Source organism: Schistocerca gregaria, chromosome 4 (genome assembly GCF_023897955.1).
Source record: "Schistocerca gregaria isolate iqSchGreg1 chromosome 4, iqSchGreg1.2, whole genome shotgun sequence".
In the NCBI taxonomy this organism is placed as follows: Eukaryota; Metazoa; Arthropoda; class Insecta; order Orthoptera; family Acrididae; genus Schistocerca; species Schistocerca gregaria.
This window is the reverse complement of record NC_064923.1, coordinates 78,714,867-78,738,469: the sequence shown is the minus strand read 5'-3', so window position 1 is coordinate 78,738,469 and position 23,603 is coordinate 78,714,867. Positions and strand designations below refer to the sequence as shown.

General features: G+C 41.2%; 1 protein-coding gene across 1 annotated transcript in view; it reads left to right on the top strand.

Moving 5' to 3' along the window:
• Positions 1-488: 488 nt before the first annotated feature.
• The window catches only part of LOC126267138 (uncharacterized aarF domain-containing protein kinase 5-like), a 156,113-nt gene continuing 132,998 nt past the window's right edge, over positions 489-23,603 (top strand). The window contains exon 1 of the mRNA XM_049972062.1: positions 489-647. The gene's annotated coding sequence lies outside the window, so the exon portion shown is untranslated. The remainder of the gene's footprint in view (positions 648-23,603) is intronic.

Here is a 23,603-nt window from a genome sequence, read left to right as displayed (position 1 = left end):
AACATGTACTTTTTCAGAATATTCATGAACAGTAAATCATCTGTTTCGTTTTTGTTTTTGTACAAGTTCAAGACGCAATAACATTTCTTTTTTTCTTCGTCTGGAGTAAGGAGAAACTCAGTCACAACCAAGAACCACATTCGACATCGTTGTCTGACATCGTGACTACGAATAAACGCCGAGCTCCGTCGGGTGCAGTACTGGAAACGATCGTGTTACGCCTGCGCACCACCAAGCGGCGTAATGTAATCATCACCGCGAATTTTACATTACGCGCAAATGTACAGGTCAATCGCCTTCTTTATACCACTGCCGCGAATGCTATGAAAAAAATATTATTCTCAGTGGAAAGTGTACTGTTTCCGTACGTTATAGTTACTTGCAGAGTTGAGGTCTATACTGGTATGTAGAGCCTACGGGAGGACACACTTTGACTAACAACAAGCGAACTCGCATAAAGGAGCGGCTGCTTTCACCGCACTGTATGGGACTGTGCCCAGTACAACACGACTCGCTTTCTCTGTAACGCGTCGCTTCTCCAGGTGCCAGTACGTATTCGTGTTCACTCCAGTGTATCGGTTATGGAACGAGTCATGTGAATGTGCCTTGTCGATCAATATCGCTGTTGGGGTCTTTCCTTGCTGGAGGTATTTTTTTGCTGTACTTTCATGATTCCGACATTATAGATAAGTTATCAGCCAGTATCCGAATATAAAACCTCTTGTTTTGACCACATACTACGCTCCAATGAGTAGTTTTTTGCTTTTGTTGGAATACTCAGAAACCAGTTACAGAAAAGAAATTTTATTTCTTAACAAGTTTTAGGCACCTAGTGCCCTTCTTCTGAAGACGGACAGTGTTTTTGAAGAAGGGCACTAGGCGCCTGAAACTGGTTAAGGGCAATAATGCCTAGCGGTACGTATTTGGAGATTTATTCGACGAGCTGAAATTGCGCATCTTCATCACCAGATTTCACCAAGTTGTTACCTTTTGTTACATTCTTGTAATATCGATGACAAATTGAACAAGAAGCAAATAATGCGTGTACTGATGTGGAAGAGATGGTATCACATTGTGCGTTATATTGTAAACGCTTCCTTCGTTTTCAAAAGAGTCCTTAAATTCGTAATAATAGTACAATAAGTTGTGTTGAAATGCCTAAGAAATAGCGATCAGAACTGCCTGTTTCGAAAAACAATTATGGTTAAAGTTACGCAATGAAATTAGGCCACAACAATCACGGTGAATGTTGTGTGTCAAGGGCGCATGCGCACGTACCAGCTGATTCTCAACTGTTCATTGCGGTTCACCGCGTGCTGTAGTGAGAAGAGATATCGTGATGAGTGCTTGTGATACAATGAAAGTGCCGGCAGGAAAGTGACACCAATAAAGATGTTGACATGTAAGCATCGGTCACAAGTGTAATAAAGACTGTGGTATGTTGATGCTCTTCTAATTCATCTCTTTGCGAAAAAAAAAAAATTATTTATGTATTACTGTGACTAATGTTTGGAATATACACATTTTCTCACAACCCTGGAAAAACTATTTCCCGTCGTTAATATAGTACACTGCTAAGTAGCATATTACATTTAAAACAGTACCGGTTCACAAGCTTGTCATTTATCTACTTGACCTAAATTGTTACAGATTTTCAGGAAATCCTAACACGCTAGGATCTTTTTTATATATGTTTTTAATTAATTCGCCCAGTCGTACAGCAACATAAGTTATATTTAACAACTAAACCGTATTCTGTCGTTGTTATTTGTGGGGCGCAATAAAATTTTTGATGCATGAAGTAGATTTTGTTAGATTTGCGTTGCCCGTAGCAGTAGGCTAATGATGAGAGTATCACTATTATTAAGCTCCATTATTGCGACTTCGATGCTTTCTTATTGCATGTCATTGGAATGACGTTCTGGTCTATAAATACAGGGTAAAATTATTCACACATCACCCTCTCTCAGTTCTTTAATTCATGTGTATGAAGCCCGACATCTTTCTAAAACTAATTTATTAGATGATGATGTAAGACTTAGTTGAGTTTATTATCCAATAAACTCCCTTACGAACATCAGAGGCAGGCACTGATATACTCATAGGTCCTTGGCATCTCTCAGCCGAAGTAAGCCTTACAGTAAGGAGCTAATCACACGAAATAAAATTATTGTTTTAGATATCCACACTTAACATGCCATTGGTGTTTCACATACTAATGTATTAGATGAGCAAGTAAACTGTGTATTGCTATTTTCACAGATATGTTTCATGATTATCTGTTGCAATAATGTCAAATGTCAATGATGGACAATTTATTACTTATGTTATATGACAGAACACAGTACACAGGAATGATCTGTATATTGTGAAGCTATCTGTAATTACTGTTCAAAATTGTGTACAGCACTTTGCGACATATACTTCAAGTAGCCCACATTGTTAAAAGTTGTTCGCTACAATCTACAGGTTTTCAAACCAAAATTGGAGCCATATGTGTTGACTTATTCCTTCTAACCCATGTAGGAATACTTTCATTCTATATATTAAATAAATGAGTCATTAGGATATATGTCACTGAAACGAATAGAATGATTGACAGTTCTCTTAACACAGATTATGTTATTATTATTGGTTTGAATTTTATTTGTAGGCCATACTGTTGTCACTGTAAAATTACTCTGGTGGACATGTCACACAAGAGCTTCTATATAAATGGGCCCTAAAGTTGCCACTTGAACTGCCTCCTAAGATGGTGTTGGTCTGGTCATTATAGTGTATAATTCTGTGTCCCTTGTGAAAGAAGAACCCCTTGGCTGTAATAAATAGTTTCCATATAGGTGACAACTACTTGTTTGGGTTCTGGGGCAACTGTTTTAAGATAATAAATGGATACCAAATTCCTGTAGTAGTTGGTGTTGGAGCTGCGCCTTTTTTTTAGAGTGAACTCAGGTGATAGGTATACCTGCTTAAAAGGAGTCCCTCTAACTAAGGGCTCACGTTCAGAGGATGTGGTGTTTCCAAGTAGAGAAGGCATTAGCATATTTCATCAAACTATAAGAGGTAATAGAGATAAAGTTAGTGAACTGCTTATAGATGTTGACTCTGAAATTATTGGTGTATCGGAGGTACCACTCAAATAATTTGACAATTCAGAGGCTTCTTTTACCAGGATACAGATTAGCTGGCAATATTTCAAGGAGTTCCTTGAGGGCTGGGGGAGTGGCTATGTACATAAAAAGAACAGTATTCCATTTGAGTCCATAGAGGTATCATGGCACTGCACTGACCAGATATTTGAAAGTTGTGCAGGGGCAGTTGAATTTAGTGAAACTAAACTTCTACTTGTTGTTGTCTATTGGTTTCCTAACTCTGATTTCACAGCATTTCTGCTCAAGCTAGAGAGGGTTCTTGATTCACTTTGTAGGAAGTACCAGAAATCAGCCATATGTGGTGACTTCAGTATAAGTTTTCTATATGATGGAGCAAGAAAAAGGATGTTGGTAGATCTCATAAATTCATAGATCTGATGCACACTGTGTTTTTTCCAACTAGGGTGCAGGGGAACAGTAACACAACCATAGACAATATTTTTATTCATTCCCCATTAGTAGATGGACATTCTGTTAGCAAAAGGGCGAATGACCTTTCAGACCATTATGCACAAATCTTAACACTAAAAGGCTTTAGTACTCAAACAAATGTCACATTTAATTACAAACTACGTAGGAAAGTTAATCCAACAGCAATATAGAGTTTAACAGCAATAGATTTTTTTAAAACGTTGTCAAGGAACAAGAGTGGCAGGATGTTTATAGTGCCAATAACATAGATGATAAATATAATGCTTTCCTTAACACATTTCTCATGCTCGTTGGGAATTGCTTTCCATTAGAATGTTCTAAATGGGGTACTAGCAGTAATATGCAGCCTGGGTGGCTGAGTAGTGAGATAAGAATATCTTGTAGAACTAAGTGGGAATTATATCAAAATGTTAGAAGTAATCACAATCAAGCTACAGTAGCCCATTACAGACAGTATGGTAGGGTGCTTAAAAATGTTATTAGGAAGGCAAAGAGTATGCGGTATGCAAATAGAATAGTTAATTCACAGGATAAAATTAAAACCATATGGTCAATTGTGAAGGAAGTGTCTGGTAAGCAGCACAAGGTCGTCCATATAAAGTCAGTAAAAATATTTCTGTTACTGATAAATCAGATATATGTACAGTATTTAACAATCCTTTTCTGAGCATTGCTGGTGAATTAAATCAAAAATTTAGTTTCTGCACGGAATTATATAAATTTCTTGACAAATGCCTTTATGAGATTGATGTCTGAAATACTCCTATGTAATACAGACAAGAGGGAGATTGAGTAAATTAAAGAGTAAGGACTCTCATGGTTATGATAGAGTGCCTAGCAGAATATTAAAGACTGTGCTGCACATGTTTGCCTTGTATGTAGCCATATTCCTCTAGGAATGGTCAGTTTCCTGAAAGATTAAAGAACTCACTAGTAAAGCCGCTTTATAAGAAGGGAGAAAGGGATAATGTAGATAATTTTAGGTCCATTTCTATGCCATCAGTGTTTGCTAAAGTTATTGAAAAGCCTGTGTATGTAAGGATAATTGATCATTTTATAGCAAACGATTTGCTATCAAATGTACAGTTCGGATTTAGAAGTCGTTTATAAACTGAAAGTGCCATATCGTCTCTTTTCTGTGAGGTACTGGATGGGTTACCTGAAAGGTTTTGAACGCTAGGCATATTTTTTGATTTAACTTAGGCATTTCATTGTGGCGATCACAAAATATTGCTCCAGAAGTTGGACCATTACGGAATACGGGGAGTAGCTCACAATTTGGTTCCTTATTTATATAAATGATATGCCCTCTAGTTTTACAGGTAACTCTAAAATATTCCTGTTCGCTGATGACACCACCTTGGTAGTAAAGGATGTTGTGTGCAACATTTACTCAGATTCAAAGAGTGCAGTACATGACCTAAGTTCATGGCTTGTAGAAAATAAACTAACACTAAATCACAGTAAGACTCAGTTTTTACAGTATCTGACACAATTCAACAAAACCTGAGGTTTTATTTTCACATAATGGGCATATGATTAGTGAAACTGAACAGTTCAAATTTCTAGGCATTCAGATAGATAGTAAGCTGTTGTGGAAAGCCCACATTCAAGATCTTGTTCAAAGACTTAATGCTGCCATTTTTACTATTCGAATGGTATCTGAAGTGAGTGATCGTTCGACATGAAAATTAGTCTACTTTGCTTATTTTCATTCACTTATATCGTATTGTGTTATATTTTGGGGTAACTCTTCCCATTCTAAAAGGATATTTCTGGCTCAGAAACGTGTGGTTCAGTCAGTAAGTGGTGTAAGGTCACAAACCTCTTGTGGACCCCTGTTCACGAGTCTGGGTATTTTGACATTGGCCTCGCAATATATGTATTCCTTAATGTCATTTCTTGTTCAGAATATTAGCATATTTCCAAGAATAAGTAGCTTTCACTCGGTTAATACTCGGGAGAAATCAAACCTGCATGTGGATTGCACTTCCGTAAGTCTTGTGCAGAAAGGTGTGCAGTATACTTCTGCATCCATTTTCAATAAGATACCTCTCGAATTCAAGAATCTTAGCAGTGATCCACATGCTTTCAAGTTGAAACTAAAGAATTTCCTCATGGGTCACTCTTTCTATTCTGTCGAGGAATTCCTTGAAAAATTAAGCTGATTACTGTTGATTGCATTTACTTAAACTTATGGATTGACTTTTTTTGGGTCCATAAGGAATTATTTTTGTCTGTTTTTACTTTTATGTTGTAATTTCATGTGCTGACACGTTCCATGACCTTAGATATTTGCTCCTCAGTTTAGTCCTATGGAGCTTGGTGTGTAAAAGAAATAAAATGTCATTTATTGGAGAGCCCACAGTACTGTTCTCCACCCCCCTCTCAATCATTTTCATAAGCCTCCATAACATTTTTGACTAGACTGGATGATAAATGGAGAAAAGTATTTCTTCTTTAAATGTTAGCAAATATCATTTTACATCATCACTGTATTAAAAATGTTGAAACTCCCAAACTTTGGAATGTCATAAAATGAAAACGGAGAGCAATAAATATTTGGTATGTTTACCTGTGTAGGGAGAACAAATATGCCAGGTTTCATAAAAATCTGCGGTGGTGCTTGAGAAAATAGTTCTTCCTTTTTGTTTTCTTTGCACGGATTACTTGTACACTGATGGTCATACACAGGAGTTGGACAAAAGTATGAAAACACTGTGAGAAATGCATGGTTGAACATAAATACAGATGCTAGACAGCATGGCACCTGTGTAATGTTCTCAATACATTAAAAGTGTCAGTCATGCTAACAACAGTGTTCAGTGTAGTTATGGGTGGATTTTGTCAGAGCTAAATGAATTTGAACACGGGCAAATTGTTGGTGCTTATACAGTGGGTACTTCCATGACAAAGGAAGCCAAACTGTTTGGTTTTTCAGGATCACTACCCACTTCCATTATCATTACCTGAACATACCATTATTTTGCAGGAAGAATGGTATAAGATTTCCTTGAAAACTATACAGCACTTGCATTACCCATTCCAAGACAAATGGAAGCTGTTGTAAATGCAAACGGCTTTCATACACTTTATTAGATGTGGTAAAATATTGTGGTTTTGGTGTTCCTGCATTTTTTCCCAACCCCTGTGCACCTCTTACGCATTTGATTCTTGTTACCATCAATGTTTTCTTATTTCATGAGTATTTCTGTGCCATTTTTACCTTTAAATGTTTTTTCACTCTCATTGTCTGGTTTCCTTACCAGTTCCTATTGTTCCTGAAGCTCAAGCTGCATTTTTGCTAATATATTTACCTTAAATTTTATGTATTCCCTCCCTATAATAGAGGACACAGGCACTCTCCACCCCTTTAATTTTCACATTTTGGTTTATTCTGTAGTTTTTCTTTGACACTGATTTCATTGGTTGGATCATCCTCCGGCGTAAGTCATCATCATCATCTTGGATCAGCCAGTTCCTCAGTGTTTTCCGATAGGATCACTCGATGCTCTGTCATCACCTGTTTACCATCTTGTCTTGTTTATAATCTATATGCTCTTCATCACAACAGGCTGATGCTGCCACCATACTCATTGGCTCACATAGACCCTATGTCAGTCTGTGATGTTTAACTATTGACAAGGCGATATATTATGAATGTTTTTCACTTGTCCTCTGCTTTTTTTTTAATTGGATCACTTTCTTTTGTTTCATACTATTTAATAAGTGCTGTTGTCTTAGCCAGTATTTCCATTGCTTAACAGTCAAATTCTTTATAAGATAATTGTATTTTCTTTGTGTATTGTGGTTGCCATGAAGTATTACCTGTAGTCCAGGGGTACCATCTTTTTTTACTAATCAAAACATCCTGGGTCCTGTATTTAACCCCAATCATTGCTTAAATTTTGAATAAAAACGATCAACAATGGTAACAGAGTTCTTCTGCCATAATGGGTCACCCTCATTTTGCCAAACATCCTTGTCAAAGGAAATGGAGGAGTGGACAGATGTTCAGGGCATTCTGCTGCCAATGGGTGGAAAACTGCCACTAAAGGTTGAAGAATCAGTGATTGTTAGCATCATTAGGATGTTGAAGGCAGCTGCGTAAAAGACACACAGTATGTATCCACGGGACGAGTGGCCTGTTTTTGATAAAAATGTCATGATGATGTTGCAGAAAACTTCAGTGTAGACCACCAATCATATCTCACAGAGGGGCCTGCCAAGTGGGAGGTAACCATAAGAGAAAGATTGAATAACCAGTGAAAGGGTAACATTTTGAAGTTGGAGCATGGAATGTCAGAAGTGAAAATGTGACAGGGTAGTTAGAAAATCTGTAAAAAAATGCAAGGCCTCAGTCTAGATGTGGTGGGGGTCAGTGAAGCGAAACAGAAAGAAGATAAGTATTTCTGACTAGCTGAATATAGGGTGATATGAAGCGTGGCTATAGATGGTGTAATGGGAGTAAGATTCATTATGAGCAGGAAGGTAGCACAAAGAGAGAGTTACTGTGAGCAGTTCAGTGACAGGATTATTCACATCAGAACTGATGCAAACTTTTGCCAACAACAATAGTTGGGATATGCCTACCGGCATCATAAAAAGATGATGATGAAGAGAGAGAGAAAGTGTATGAGGACATTGAACAGGTAACCCAATATGTAAAGGAAGAGAAAATGTAATAATCATGAGGGATTGGAACACTGCAGTAGGGGAAGGAATAGAATATAGTGTTACAGTAGACCATGGGCTCAGTAGTTGGAATGGTCTCGTGGCAATATGAATTAATAAAATCTTCTCAGGCTTCCAGCCATGTCAGGTGGTTAAACCCCATGAGCTTTCAACTGACCTCTCCTTGGCCATTGTCAAGTGGTAATGTCATTTACTACATGACCGAGAAGAGCTCAGTCTAAAGCTTGTGGGATTTTAACCAACTAATGTGGCTGAAAGCCCGAGAAAAATTTATTAATCCTCCAGTTCAGCAATAAGTTTCAGTAAATAGTAACAAATAAAGTGTTCAAGAATTACAAGAGGAACAGGTATATTTGGAAAAGGCCTACGGACAATTGAAGATACCAACAGGATTAAGTCATGGAAAGAACACACAGAATATGTTATGGGGAAGGCTAACCAAAGGCTGTGTTTCATTGGCAGGACACTTAGAAAATGTAACAGACCTACTAAGGAGACTGCCTACACTAAGCTTGTCCGTCCTCTTTTTAGAATACTGCAGCGCGATGTGGGATCCTTACCAGGTAGGACTGCGGAGCACATTGAAAACGTTCAAAGAAAGGCAGCATGTTTTGTATTATCGCGAAATATGGGGAGAGTGTCACAGAAATGATACGGGATTTGGGCTGGGAATCATTAAAAGAAAGGCGTTTTTCGTTGTGACGGAATCTTCTCACAAAATTCCAATCAACAACTTTCTCCTCCGAATGCGAAAATATTTTGTTGACACTGACCTACATAGGGCGGAACAATCACCACGATAAAATAAGGGAAATCAGAGCTCGTACGGAAAGATATAGGTGTTCATTCTTTCTGCGCCCTATACGAGATTGGAATAATAGAGAATTTTGAAGGTGGCTCGATGAACCCTCTGCCAGGCACTTAAATGTGATTTGCAGAGTATCCATGTAGATGTGGACATGCAGATTTCAAGGTAAGGTAATGCAAGGATTCAAAGTGTAGGTAAGTGGGATAGTGAAGTATACAGGAATGATGTTTATTTGAAGCTCTAAATACTGTATTCATAAATAGCACATAAGACTATTCAGCTGTTGAAAAATAGGCATATATAAAGAGGTCAATCACAGAAGTTGGACAGACAAATATAAGTATGAGGAAGGTAATTATGAAGCAGAAGAAATACTTAAGTTATTTGACAAAAGGTTGTGGTATAAAAATGCTCAGGAAAAGATAGACATACAGAAAATAAGTCACATAGGAATGAAATAAATAGCAAGTACAGGGAAGCTAAAGTGAAGTGGAAGAAATCAAAAGTGATGGTTGTCAGAAGGACAGACTCAGTATATAGAAAAACCAGAACAACCTCTGGTGAAATTAAAGGAAAAGGCATCAACATTAATTATTAAGAGTGTGAAAGGAATTCCCCCATTGAACTTGGAGGAAAGGGTAGATACGTGGAAGTACATTGAAGACCTCTACAAGATAGAAAAATTGTCTACATATATATTAGAAGAAAATACGGGTGTTGATTTGGAAGACATAGTGGATCCAGTTTAAGAGTTAAGAGTCTGACAGAAGTTTGGAAGAAGTGGCAGTGAGTAAGGCAGAAGGAATAGATAACATTCCTTAGGGATTTGTAAAATCATTCTACATCTACATTTATACTCCGCAACTCATCCAACAGTGTGTGGCGGAGGGCACTTTACGTCCCACTGTCATTATCTCTCTTTCCTGTTCCACTCGCATATAGTTCGTGGGAAGAACGACTGCCGGAAAGCCTCCATGCGCTCTTGAATCTCTCTAATTTTACATTCGTGATCTCCTTGGGAGGTATAAGTAGGGGGAAGCAATATATTCGATACCTCATCCAGAAACGCACCCTGTCGAAACCTGGACAGCAAGCTACACTGTGATGCAGAGCGCCTCTCCTGAAGAGTCTGCCACTTGAGTTTGCTAAACATCCCCGTAACGCTATCACGCTTACCAAATGACCCTGTGACGATACGCGCTACTCTTCTTTGGATCTTCTCTATCTCCTCTGTCAACCCGACCTGGTACGGATCACACACTGAGGAGCAGCACTCAAGTCTAGGCCGAACGAGGTCTTTTTTTTTTTTTTGTTGATGGACTACATTTTCTAAGGACTCTCCCAATGAATCTCAACCTGGTACCTGCCTTACCAACAACTAATTTTATATGATCATTCCACTTCAAATCGTTCCATATGCATACTCCCAGATATTGTACAGAAGTAAGTGCTACCAGTGTTTGTTCCGCTATCATATAATCATACAGTAAAGAATCCTTCTTTCTATGTATGTGCATTACATTACATTTGTCTATGTTAAGGGTCAATTGCCACACTCTACACCAAGTGCCTATTCGCTGCAGATCTTCCTGCATTTCACTGCAATTTTCTAATGCTGCAACTTCTCTGTATACTACAGCATCATCCATGAAAAGCCGCATGGAACTTCTGACACTATCTACTAGGTCATTTATATATATTGTGAAAATCAATGGTCCCGTAACACTCCCCTGTGGTATGCCAGAGGTTACTTTAACGTCTGTAGATATCTCTCCATTGAGAACAACATGTTGTGTTCTGTTTGCTAAAAGCTCTTCAATCCAGCCACACAGCTGGTCTGATATTCCGTAGGCTCTTACTTTGTTTATCAGGCGACAGTGCGGAACTGTATTGAACGCCTTCCGGAAGTCAAGGAAAATGGCATCTACCTGGGAGCCTCTATCTAATGTTTTCTGGGTCTCATGAACAAATAAAACGAGTTGGGTCTCACGTGATCGCTGTTTCCGGAATCCATGTTGATTCCTACAGAGTAGATTCTGGGTTTGCAGAAATGACATGATACGCGAGCAAAAAACATGTTCTAAAATTCTACAACAGATTGATGTCAGAGATATAGGCCTATAGTTTTGCGCATCTGCTCGACGACCCTTCTAGAAAACTGAGACTACCTGTGCTCTTTTCCAATCATTTGGAACCTTCCATTTCTCTAAAGACTTGCGGTACACGGCTGTTAGAAGGGGGGGCAAGTTCTTTTGCGTACACTGTATAGAATCGAATTGGTATCCCGTCAGGTCCAGTGGACTTTCCTCTGTTGAGTGATTTCGGTTGCTTTTCTATTCCTTGGACACTTATTTTGATGTCATGTGAGGATTTAGAGAAGGAACTGCAGTGCGGTCTTCCTCTGTGAAACAGCTTTGGAAAAAGGTGTTTAGTATTTCAGCTTTATGCATGTCATCCTCTGTTTCAATGCCATCATCATCCCAGAGTGTCGGGGTATGTTATTTCAATCCACTTACTGATTTAAAGTAAGTCCAGAACTTCCTAGGATTTTCCGACAAGTCGTTACATAGAATTTTACTTTCGAATTCACTGAACACTTCATGCATAGCCCTCCTTACACTAACTTTGACATCGTTTAGCTTCCGTTTGTCTGGGAGGTTTTGGCTGCGTTTAAACTTGCAGTGAAGCTCTCTTTGCTTTCGCAGTAGTTTCCTAACTTTGTTGTTGAACCACGGTGGGTTTTTCCCGTCCCTCATAGTTTTACTCGGCACGTACCTGTCTAAGCCGCATTTTACGATTGCCTTGAACTTTTTCCATAAACACTCAACATTGTCAGTGTCAGAACAGTAATTTTCGTTTTGATCTGTTAGGTAGTCTGAAATCTGCCTCCTATTACTCTTGCTAAACAGATAAACCTTCCTACCTTTTTTTATATTCCTATTTATTTCCATATTCAGGGATGCTACAGCAGCCTTATGATCACTGATTCCCTGTTCTGCGCTTACAGAGTCGAAAAGGTTCGGTCTGTTTGGTATCAGTAGGTCCAAGATGTTATCTCCACGATTCGGTTCTCTGTTTAATGGCTCGAAGTAATTTTTGGATAGTGCACTCAGTATAATGTCACTCGATGCTCTGTCCCTACCACCCGTTCTAAACATCTGAGTGTCCCAGTCTATATCTGGTAAATTGAAATCTCCACCTAAGACTATAACATGCTGAGGAAATTTACATGAAATGTACTCCAGATTTCCTCTCAGTTGTTCTGCCCCTAATGCTGCTGAGTCGGGAGGTCGGTAAAAGAAGCCAATTATTAACCTAGCTTGGTTGTTGAGTATAACCTCCACCCATAATAATTCACAGGAAGTATCCACTTCTATTTCACTACAGGATAAACTACTACTAACAGCGACAAACATAGCACCACTGGTTGCATGCAGTCTATCCTTTCTAAACACTGTCTGTGCCTTTGTAAACATTTCAGCAGAATTTATCTCTGGCTTCAGCCAGCTTTCCGTACCTATAATGATTTCAGCTTTGGTGCTTTCTATAAGCGCTTGAAGTTCTGATACTTTACCAACGCAGCTTTACAATTACAATACCAATTGCTGCTTGGTCGCCGCATGTCCTGACTTTGCCCCGCATGTCCTGACTTTGCCCTGCACCTTTCGAGGCTGTTGCCCTTCCTGTACTTGCCCGAGGCCATCTAACCTAAAAAATCGCCCAGTCCACGCGCCACAGCCCTTGCTACCCATGTAGCCGACTGCTGGGTGTAGTGGACTCCTGACCTATCCAGCGGAACCCGAAACCCCACCACCCTATGGCACAAGTCGAGGAATGCCGCCCACACAGTCGCAGAACTATCTCAGCCTCTGATTGAGACCCTCCACTCAGCTCTGTACCAGTTCTTTCAACGATGCTGCAGATGGTGAGCTCTGCTTTCATCCCACTAGCGAGACTGGCAGTCTTCACTAAATCAGATAGCTGCCGGAAGCCAGAGAGGATTTCCTCCGATCCATAGCGACACACATCATTGATGCCGACATGAGCGGCTACCTGCAGATGGGTGCATCCTGTACCCTTCATGGCATCCGGAAGGACCCTTTCCACATCTGGAATGACTCCCCCCGGTATGTACACTGAGTGCACATTGGTTTTCTTCCCCTGCCTTGCAGCCATATCCCTAAGGGGCCCCATTACGCGCCTGACGTTGGAGCTCCCAACTACCAGTAAGCCCACCCTCTGCGACCGCCCGGATCTTGCAGACTGAGGGGCAACCTCTGGAAGAGGACAAGCAGCCATATCCGGCCGAAGATCAGTATCAGCCGGAGACAAAGCCTGAAACCGGTGTGTCAGACAAACTGGAGAGGCCTTCCGTTCAGCCCTCCGGAATGCCTTTCGCCCCCTGCCACACCTCGACACGACCTCTCACTCCACCACGGGTGAGGGGTCAGCCTCAATGTGGGCAGTATCCCGGGCAGCCACAGCCATAGTCCGATTGGGGGATGCATGGGACTAGCTGACCGTCCCCAACAAACCCTCATCCAGACCCTCACAGTGATGCCCATTGGCAACAGCCTCAAGCTGTGTGACCGAAGCCAACACTGCCTGAAGCTGGGAGCGAAGGGATGCCAACTCAGCCTGCATCCGAACACAGCAGCCGCAGTCCCAATTCACGCTAAATACTGTTGTGCAAAGAATGTCTGAACTAATCTACAGAGAGCACAAACAATTAGACACAAAATTTAAATGGTTATTAAAATACAAGATTGCCTAGTAAATGCAGTAATGCTGCTACTTGCGCACTCTGACACACTGCTCGGCGGCACAAGGAGACCATGTGATTTTACACTATTCAAGTACTAAAACACCATGCTACAACTGTCAAATACTATAATACGCCGGAAATTTATGAATTAAACAATGTAAGTACCCAAAAGTGGCAACCAAACAACCATTCAAGTTGGTGTGTAGACTGGATACATATCATCAGATGGTTGGAAAAATATCATCCGTACAATTCAGAAGGGAAGGGCAGATAAATGGGAGAATAATCATACAACCAGCTTAACAGCTCATGCATTCAAGTTACTGACAAGAATAATATTCAGAAGAATGAATGCTAGATGGCAATTGGTTTGGCCATAAGAAAGGTAAGGGCACCAGAGAGAGGCTGTTCTGGCATTGTACATAATAATGGAAGTAATACTGAGAAAAATCAGGGCTTGTTGACCTAAAAAAGAATGCTTGACAAAGTTAAATGTTGTAAAACATATGAAATTCTCTGACAAACTGGTATAAGCTTTAGAGAAAATAGGTAACGTACAGTGCGTACAAGAACCAAGCAGGACCAACAAGAATGGAAGAAGAACTAAGTGTAAAGATTAGAAAGGGCATAAGACAGGTTCAGTACTTCTCCACTACTGTTCAGTTTGTACATCAAGGATGTGATGACAGAAATAGAAGAAAGGTTCAGAAGTGGGATTGAAATTCAGTATGAAAGCGCATCAGTGGTAAGATTTGCTGATGACATTGTTATCCCCTGTAAAAGTATGGAAGAACTGCAGGACCTGTCAAATGGAATGAACAGTCTAATGAGGACACACTGGATTGAGACTGAGATAAAGAAAGTCAAAAGTAACTAGGCATAGCAGAAGTAAGATTAGCATTAAACTTACACTAAAATCGGGTACCACTAAGTAGATGATGGGAAAGAATTCTTCTAGGCTGGAAGCAAAATTACGCATGATGCACTAAGCAAGAAGTACATAATAAGCAGACTAGTACAGGCAAAGAGGACATTCCTGGCTAACAGATGTGTACTACTATTAAACACTGCCATCTATGGGGAAACCCAAAAGAAAAGAATAGAACCATTTGAGGTGGATAATATATTGAAGAATGTTGAGAATTAAGTGGATTCATCTGCCAAGTATTGAAGAGGAACACCACAGAACTGATGAGGAAAGGAGTTTGATGAAAACAATAACAAGCAGAACTGGCAGACTGCTTGAAATGTCTGAAGACACAGTACTAGACTGAGCTGTAGATAGTAAAAACTGTTGGGGAAGACAGAAATTAGGATATATCGACAAGTAGTTGTGGACATTGGCTGTTAGTGCTACTCTAATAGGTTTATGTTGACACATGAGAAGAAGTTGTGGCAGGGTACATTAAACCAGTCAGAAGATTAAAGACTTTGTTTTATGCCCTTATTTGATTCAATTTAAAATCATTTGATGCAGACATGGAAAGTAGTTATTGGAATATAAATAATGGACATAATAAGGTAACGGCTCATTGTGTAGTTGAGATATAGAGTGCTCAATAGAATCATAAACAAGATTGAAAACGTTGTAAGTTGTAGTATGAATCCTCCTTGAGGGCTGACAGAATACACTTGCATATGCGTGTTTACAATTTGCTGGCTCTGCAGCTCAACTGGGGTGAGAGGTTGCACAAGGATGAGTGGGCAAGGGCCAGATGGAGGTGGGGAATAGAAGGGAAAGCTGGAGGCAGGGTGACCGATGACTGGGAGGGAGATTCAGCAAAAATGCAGGTTAGGAATTTGGCACAAGTGAGCTCGTTCTGCTGCAGTAAGGGTGGTTCGCGTGGTATACAGTGACATGGAGGAACAGATTGAAAGGGGCAGATACAACAGAGGAAGACCGTGCGAGGTAGCACAGTGGTGAGCACACTGAACTTGCATTCGGGAGGATGACAGTTCAAACCCACATCCGGCCATCCAGATTTGGGTCTTCCATGATTTCCTTAAATCATTTAACATTTTAAAGAACATAGTTAGTTCTTATTATAGGAAACAGCAATCTGTAATTATTATAAATAAACTGGAAGCAGTCTTGATCGCATAAAATTTTTTAATGTGGCGACACCGCCAGCCACAAGTAAGAGGGTTGCCATGCGCCACTGCCTCCAGCAGACATCTATGGTCTGAAGATGATCTTATAATAAAATCGAAACCAGTCACCACATTAAAAAAATGTACGCAATCAAGACTTCTTCCAGTTTATTCCTTACGTCATTCCAGGCAGATGATTGGGAGGGGAGGGTTCCTTTGAAAGGGCACGGCTACTTTCCTTTCCCATCCTTGACATAATCTGAGCTTGTGCTCTGTCTCTAATGACCTCGATGTCGAATCTTAGTCGCTTCTTCCTAGACCAGAGGAAGAGCAAGTCTGGAAAGTAGGGTATGAGGGTACAACAATTGAAGTGAGAGGTGTGGGGACAGGTATTAGTGGAAATTGATTTCTAGGAAGATTGTGTGAAGTATGTATTGTAAGGACAATTCCCATCTATATACTTCAGAGGAAGTATAAGAGAGATCCAGAAATTATGGAGTGTGAATCTGACATTGAAGTTGAGCATACTAAGCCTAGCAGCATGTTCTGCCTGTTCTGCCTCTTTGTGGCCCCCATTTCACAGTGGCCATTCAGTTGGGGAGACAGCTGGTTGTTCATTTGAGTGGACAGGTGGTGGCAGTCATGGCAGTGTTAAAGACTGCACAGAAATCACAGCAGAGAAATGTTAAATCTAATTTATTCATTTCGTGCATACAATTTTCGAATCATTTGATCCAAGTTTCTATAGGATAGGATATGCCTATTATGGGACTGGAATAGGATATTCTCTGTGCTTTCATACTTACAGGTCTTGCACCTGTATGTTCCACAGGAGTAAAACCAATGGAGCAATGTGTTGGGAGTTCGTGCAGTGTAAGTATGTACCTACTTGTTTCATGGATTGGACCAACTCCCGCTTTATCATTTATAAGATCCACGTCATCAGTTGGCTGAATGAATAGTGCAATCTATGTTACCAAATGGCTAATGTGGGACCATGTCGCACTGCTTCCTGGGCATCAAAAATTTGATTTTAATTATTCTACATACTGGTAATTATTGATCAAATTTAAAAACTTAAAATGCTGTCATAATGTGTTCATTAATAGCTATAATTTTATGTGAAAGATTGAACAGAGGAAGACAAATATTGTATTTAGAAACTGTACTTGAGTCTTGGGGAAGTGTTAACTCATAGCATGCAAAAAAATGGCTCTGAGTACTATGGGACTTAACATCTGTGGTCATCAGTCCCCTAGGACTTAGAACTACTTAAACCTAACTAACCTAAGGACATCACACACATCCATGCCGGAGGCAGGATTCGAACCTGCGACCGTACCAGTTGCACAGTTCCGGACTGAGCGCCTAGAACCGCTCGACCACCGTGGCCGGGTTCATGGCATGCAAATCACCCTGGCTGTATCCTTCCAGTTTTCAAGAATGAGAGCAATTAATGACTTCCAACCAACCTTTATGAAACTTTTTCTTGCTGACATTCCCCACAAAATGGTGAAAGGAGGAAAGTTTATCACTTACTAAATTTTTCACACATTAGAACTTCAGCATCAGGCATGAACTTTTACTTTATTACTTCCTCACTAGTAACTATTCCCAACACATTTTGCAGACAGTATCCAGACGCATTATTGAATGTACCTGAAAAATTGTATCAATGCATGACTCTTTGTTCGGGAGATATTATTTTTTGTACATGGGTTTTTGAGCCTTTAAGGAGTTGGAGGGTAGGTGATTTACGGGTTTAGAAAACTTAAAACTTCAACATTAGGCATGGAATTTTAATTTATGACATCCTCACTAATAACTTGATTCGCAACACATTTTGCAACAGTCTCCACATGTGCTACAGAATTTAGCTGAGAATGTATGACACTTTGTTTGGGAGGTATTAAGTTTTATACAAGGGTTTTCAATTCTTTAAAGAATCAGAGGGTGGCGGTTTACAGGTTGAGTACCAAGAGGAGAGCAGAAAAGAGTATGTGGGTGATTTATGGTTGTGGACAGGATCTGTGGGTTAATTGTGTGAGGGATTGTTGGTATAGGTGTTAAGGTGCGGGAGGTTGGAGCAGATACATTTACCATACATTTTAAAGATAGTTTTCTTATGCACAGTTGTGTTAAATTCATTCTTAGTTACCAGGAAGTGCAGGCAGATTATCTCACTGTATGTGTCCAAAATTGAATCTATCTATTCCTTACTTGTGATCTGCTATGATTCTTTTACTTAATCTGTTAATGCTATAGTATCATTCTCATGAACTATTCACCCTTGTTTTGTTGATGGGAAGATCTTGCACTGCCTGTTAACTAGAGGTTTCTCCTTTATTTATTAATTTGTTGGTTGATGTGGACATCCTTTATGTGAACGAGGTGGCTCATTGGATAATGCATTGGATTCTGATTTAAGACTAGTGGAGTCCAACATCTTATCTGACCATCCAGATTTAGGTTTTCTGTCATTTCCTTAAATCACATAAGTCAAATATAATTGCTTTGAAAAGGACACAGCCAATTTCCTTTCCATCGATGTTCACTTTGAGCTTGGATTCTATCTCTAATAAGCTTTTTGCCAACAGGATGTTGATCATAAATTTTCCTGCTTTACTTTTCAGAACTTGGCTGCTCTCCCCTTTTCTGTGGTTCTTTTTGTCATATTAATACTTATTCTACAGGCTCTTGAGACTCTGTCCCAGGAGTAGTGGTCATCAGGGATATGACAGGAATGATGATTTGAAAAAGAAAAGAAAAGAAAATCGATCATATTTGTTGTAACGTTATACAGACACATTAACAGAAGTAACACCAACCAAGTTTTATTCTGCTTCTACATGAAGAGGTCCACAATAATGCTGAATGATGTATAGAACAGTACAAATTCTCGTAACTATAGAACACATCAATATGCAGTCTTGTAAGTAAGCATGCAATAAACAAGTACACATGAGTAAGGGCGAGTGCCTGGTGCACCAGGCTTATATTGGGTTATTGTGTGCACTTGTATCGCTCACTCTTTGATTATGCATGCTCACTCTGTAGAGTTACAACAAAATGGGCATATGCCCTATTCTCAATGGTTTCCAAGATTAATGTACAATGTTATTTATTTTCTGTATTATTCAATATGTTGTCAAGTTTACAAAGTGAAAAGTATGCATCTTTAACATCTAGGCATTATTGTATATGTCGTATTATAGCTGTTGTACATTTCACAATAAATGTTAGGATCTCTCCAGGGTCTCGCCGCTCTTTGGTAGATTTGTGCTTGGCTACCAGCGAGCCCCAGGCTTTGCAGCATCTTTTCCCTTCCATGCTGCATGTGTATCCCCTTGCTGTTCTTTTTCCCTTCCTGTGGGGAACATGAGTGGGCCATTTTTGGAAATATATTCTGCATTTTCGTTAGTCAATATCAGAATACTCTCCACTGTTCCTTTGCCCTTTCTTTGTTCACATTCTCCTATCCTTCCTCAGCTTCGGCGTTTGGGGCTTCTCTTTTTCTTCCTCCCTGTGTGCTCCTGAAGGCTGGCCAACGCATCTGATATGTAGCAGGTGGCTGGGTAATGTGTAATTCCCAACCCTTGGTTGACAGGTAGGGTTCGCACATACCCCTGGTACAGGCCAGGCCCAGGGAGGGGTGATTGCCTGTGCTGCTACCTTCCCAAATCGCTGATTGGTCCCTCTGTCTGGTGTTGTGGAGGTGTGATCTGATGTGTGAAAAAATCACCTAAGTTGGCTGCACCCCCTTCTGAAGTGGACCCCCAGTTGGAAGGAGTGTGCCATCAGAGACACTGGCAATCATGGGGGATTTTCTTGCAGTGAGTCAATCGTCTTTACAGTCAGCGGTTACGAAACATAGACAGAATGACGCTAATGATTCAGAGACCCTCCCAGCTGCACGAAGGTTCCTCTTGGTTTCATGTACTGAAGACGGTTAGTCCTTTGCTGTAGTAAATCCGTTTATTATTCAGAAAGGTGTTGATGCAGTTGCTGGCCCTGTGAAATCCTGTTCTCGTTTATGCAATCACACTTCGCTTTTGGAGACTACTTCTGATTCTCAAGCACAACTACTTGCAGCTTCGCTTCTCCATGGCTATCCTGTTCATGTCGAGACCCATGAAACACTGAGTTTGTCCCGTGGTGTTATTTGCACTAGGCTGCTCGATGGTCTGACTGAGGCAGAAATCCAAACGTACCCCTCTGATCAGGCATCATTGTCATCCATCGGGTTATGAAAAAAGTAGATGCCTCCTTAGTGCACTCTCTTTCGCACTTTTGATAGAGTGGTTCTTCCATAAAAGATCAAAGTAGGTTATGAAGTTATCATAGTCAGAACGTGTATTCCAAGCCCAATGTGCTGCTACTAGTGTCATCATTAAAACCACAATCGAGAGTCTTGTTGACACGCAGCCAGATGTGTAACCTGTGACAGGGATGCTCATGAGGGTGATTGTCTGCCTCCTTCTCCCCACTGCCTCGACTACAGTGGCGACTATGCTGCCGCCTCCCACAATTGTCCCATGTACCTCAATGAGTGGGCTGCCCAGGAGGTCCAGGTCAAGGGAAAAGTGCCTTACCTGGTTGTTTGCAAGTTGTTGGCTAGTCAGAAACCCTGTGTCCTACCATCTGGCACCTTCGCTACTGTTCTTGCTACAGCTTGCTCCATGAAGGACATGGCCACGCAGACATGCCACTTCAAATTTAGCACCGTGGTTGCAAAATTGCCCAGGGTCGTGGAAGCATCCCCTGTCCTCTTCCAGCTGTGCAGCACGCCACCAAACTCTTGCCTCACGGGGCGAAGTCATCAGCTACATAACCAGCAGGCCAGAAAGGACACAAGGAACACTACTGTTAAGACTTCCTACATCCCTCAAGCCAACCAACACCTGAGTCTTCCTTTGCTAACTGGAAAGGGTTGAAGAAGTCAGAGGCAAATGGTCATCTCCTTCACTGACTTGAATATCCTCTTTGACAGTGTTGTTATGTGATATCCTCACCTGGCTAATCTCCGTGTCACTGGTGCACACCACCAACCATTTTTCTGCTGTGGACTCTCCAGGCTGGCAACAGAAGAATGCTCACACTTCTGTAAACATCATAGAGCAGAATTCTCCTGCTTCTGTGCCCTGTAGCAGCAAGTTTTCGAAGGCTGGCACATGGCAGCCACCAACATGACACCCCTCCCCTTTTTTCCTCATGACTCTCCTCCAATGGAACATTCACGACCTTTGATCCAACAAAGAGGGTTTACAGCTGCTCTTAGAATCTCAGTTTCCACTTGTTCTCTGCCTTCAGGAAACAAAATTGCATTCTCACAACCACTTTGAGCTCTAGCATTTCTTCCCAGTCTGTTTTGACCTTCCTCCAAAGGTTAACATTCCATCTTGTGAGAGACTCATGCTGCTCATACGGGATGATGTTCATAGTCAACCCATCTCCCCGAGTAGCTGCCTTTAAGCTGTTGCAGTTTGCCTTTTCCTTCCTCTGTACTGTTTACATCTCTCCGTCATTGGATGTCACCAGGGCAGACTTCTTCCAGCTTATTGGGGAGCTACCTCAGCCCTTTCTGCTGCTCGGTGACTTTAATGCGCATCATCCCCTTTGGGGCTCTCCCAGAACCTGTCCGAGATGTGCTCTTTTGGCTGATCTTCTTAATCAGCTTAACCTCTACTGTCTCAACATAGGAGTATCATGGGCCTCTCAAGACTCCACACTCGCCTATTCCCATTTGGACTATCCTTCTGTACTGCCCAGCGTTTCAAGTTGTCTGTTCTTTCTGATACATACTCAAGTGACCATTTCGTGTGTGCTACCCGTTTGCTGACTCCTACCTTACCACCATGCACACTCAAATGGTAGCTTACTAAGGCCAACTGTAGGCTTTACTCCTCCTTTGCAACCTTCGACAAACATTTCCCCAATTGTGATGACAAGGTGGAATATCTTACAAATGTTATCCTTATCGCTGCAGGATGTTCCATTCCTTGCACTTTCTCTTTACCAAGCCGTGTCCCAGTCCCTTGGCGAACTGAGGAATGCCGCGACATAATTCTTGCATGGAGACATGCTCTCCACGTTTTTAACTGTCATCCTATCGTGGCAAACTGTGTTCATTATAAACAGATGCGTGCACAGTGTCGTTGTATTCTTCTGGGTAGCAAAAAAACTAGCTGCATTTCATTCACTAGTTCTTTTAACAGTCCCACTTCCTCTGGCGGCTCTTTGGGACCAAGATCCATTCCCCAATTTCTGGCCTGACAGTAGCAGATTACATCATTGTGGACCCTATTGCTATCTCCGACACGTTGTGCCGCCATTTTCTGGAGATTTCAAACTCCTCCCACTATCATCCTGCCTTCCTCCATGAGTGGAGGAGGCTCGGGCAGTACCCTTTTCTTCTCCGAATTGTGAGAGCTACAATGCCGCCATTACTATGAGGGAGCTAGATCATGCTCTCACTTCATCCTGACCCTCTGCCCCAGGGCTGGACGCTGTTCATATTCAGATGTTACAGTACTTTCTGCTTAATGCATACAACCACATCTGGGCAGAGGGCATGTTTCCAAGACATTGGCGTGAAGCCATTGCCTAAGCCCAGTAAGGTCAAACATCTTCCTTCCAGCTACCACCCCATTTCTCTTGACAGCTGTTCTTGCAAGGTGAACATGTGTTTCTTGCCCAGCTGGTACTGTGGCTTGAGTCTCACAATTTACTAATCACTGCACAGTGTGGATTTCGAGCATTCCATTCTGCAGTTAATAATCGCGTTACTTTGTTTACACAAGTCTTGTATGATTTTCTGTGGATCAACCAGACTGTGGCTGTGTTTTTCTATTTGGAAAAAGCCTGCAACACCTGCGGGCGACTGGTATCCTCCATACCCTCTACATGTGGGGCTTCTATGGCCACCTGCCCCATTTCCTTTTTAAAAGACTGAATTTTCAAGGTACGTGTAGATCAGCTTTCTCAGTGACTTTTATCCAGGAAAATGGTGTGCCTCAGGGTTCTGTCCTGAGCATCATCCTCTTTGCTGTTGCCGTTAACCCTATAATGGCCTGTCTCCTGCTGGCCATCTCCAACTCCCTTTTCATTGATGAGTTTGCCATCTGTTGCTCTCGATCATCTTTACTCATAGAGAATCAACAACGGTGCTTTTCCACTGACAAAACCGTTTGTATGAACTTCTCGCGCTACAATTGGTTTCTTTCACAGTCTTTGCATCTTGGGCCTGTTGGTCTTCTGTTTCTTGAAACTGTGAAATTCCTGGGTCTCATGCTTGATAGGAAACACTCTTGGTCTTCCCACGCGTCTTATCTGGCAGCCTGTTGTATGTGGTTCTTCAATGTCCTATGTGTCCTGAATGGTACTTCCTGGGGTGCAGATCGATCACCCTCTTCCTTTTGTACCAGTCCCTTATCCATGCACCCTTATGCACCTGCACATCTGTCCCTCTTATGCCCTCTCAATACCATCCACCATTGTTGCATTCGTTTGTCCACTGGCACCTTTTACACTAGCATGGTTGAGAGTCTGTATGCAGAAGCTGCTGAGCTACCGCTGTCCTACCACCATGACTTACTTCTCAGCAGATATGCATGCTGTCTGTCTGCCATGCGCGGCCATTCATCCTATGCCTCCTACTTCG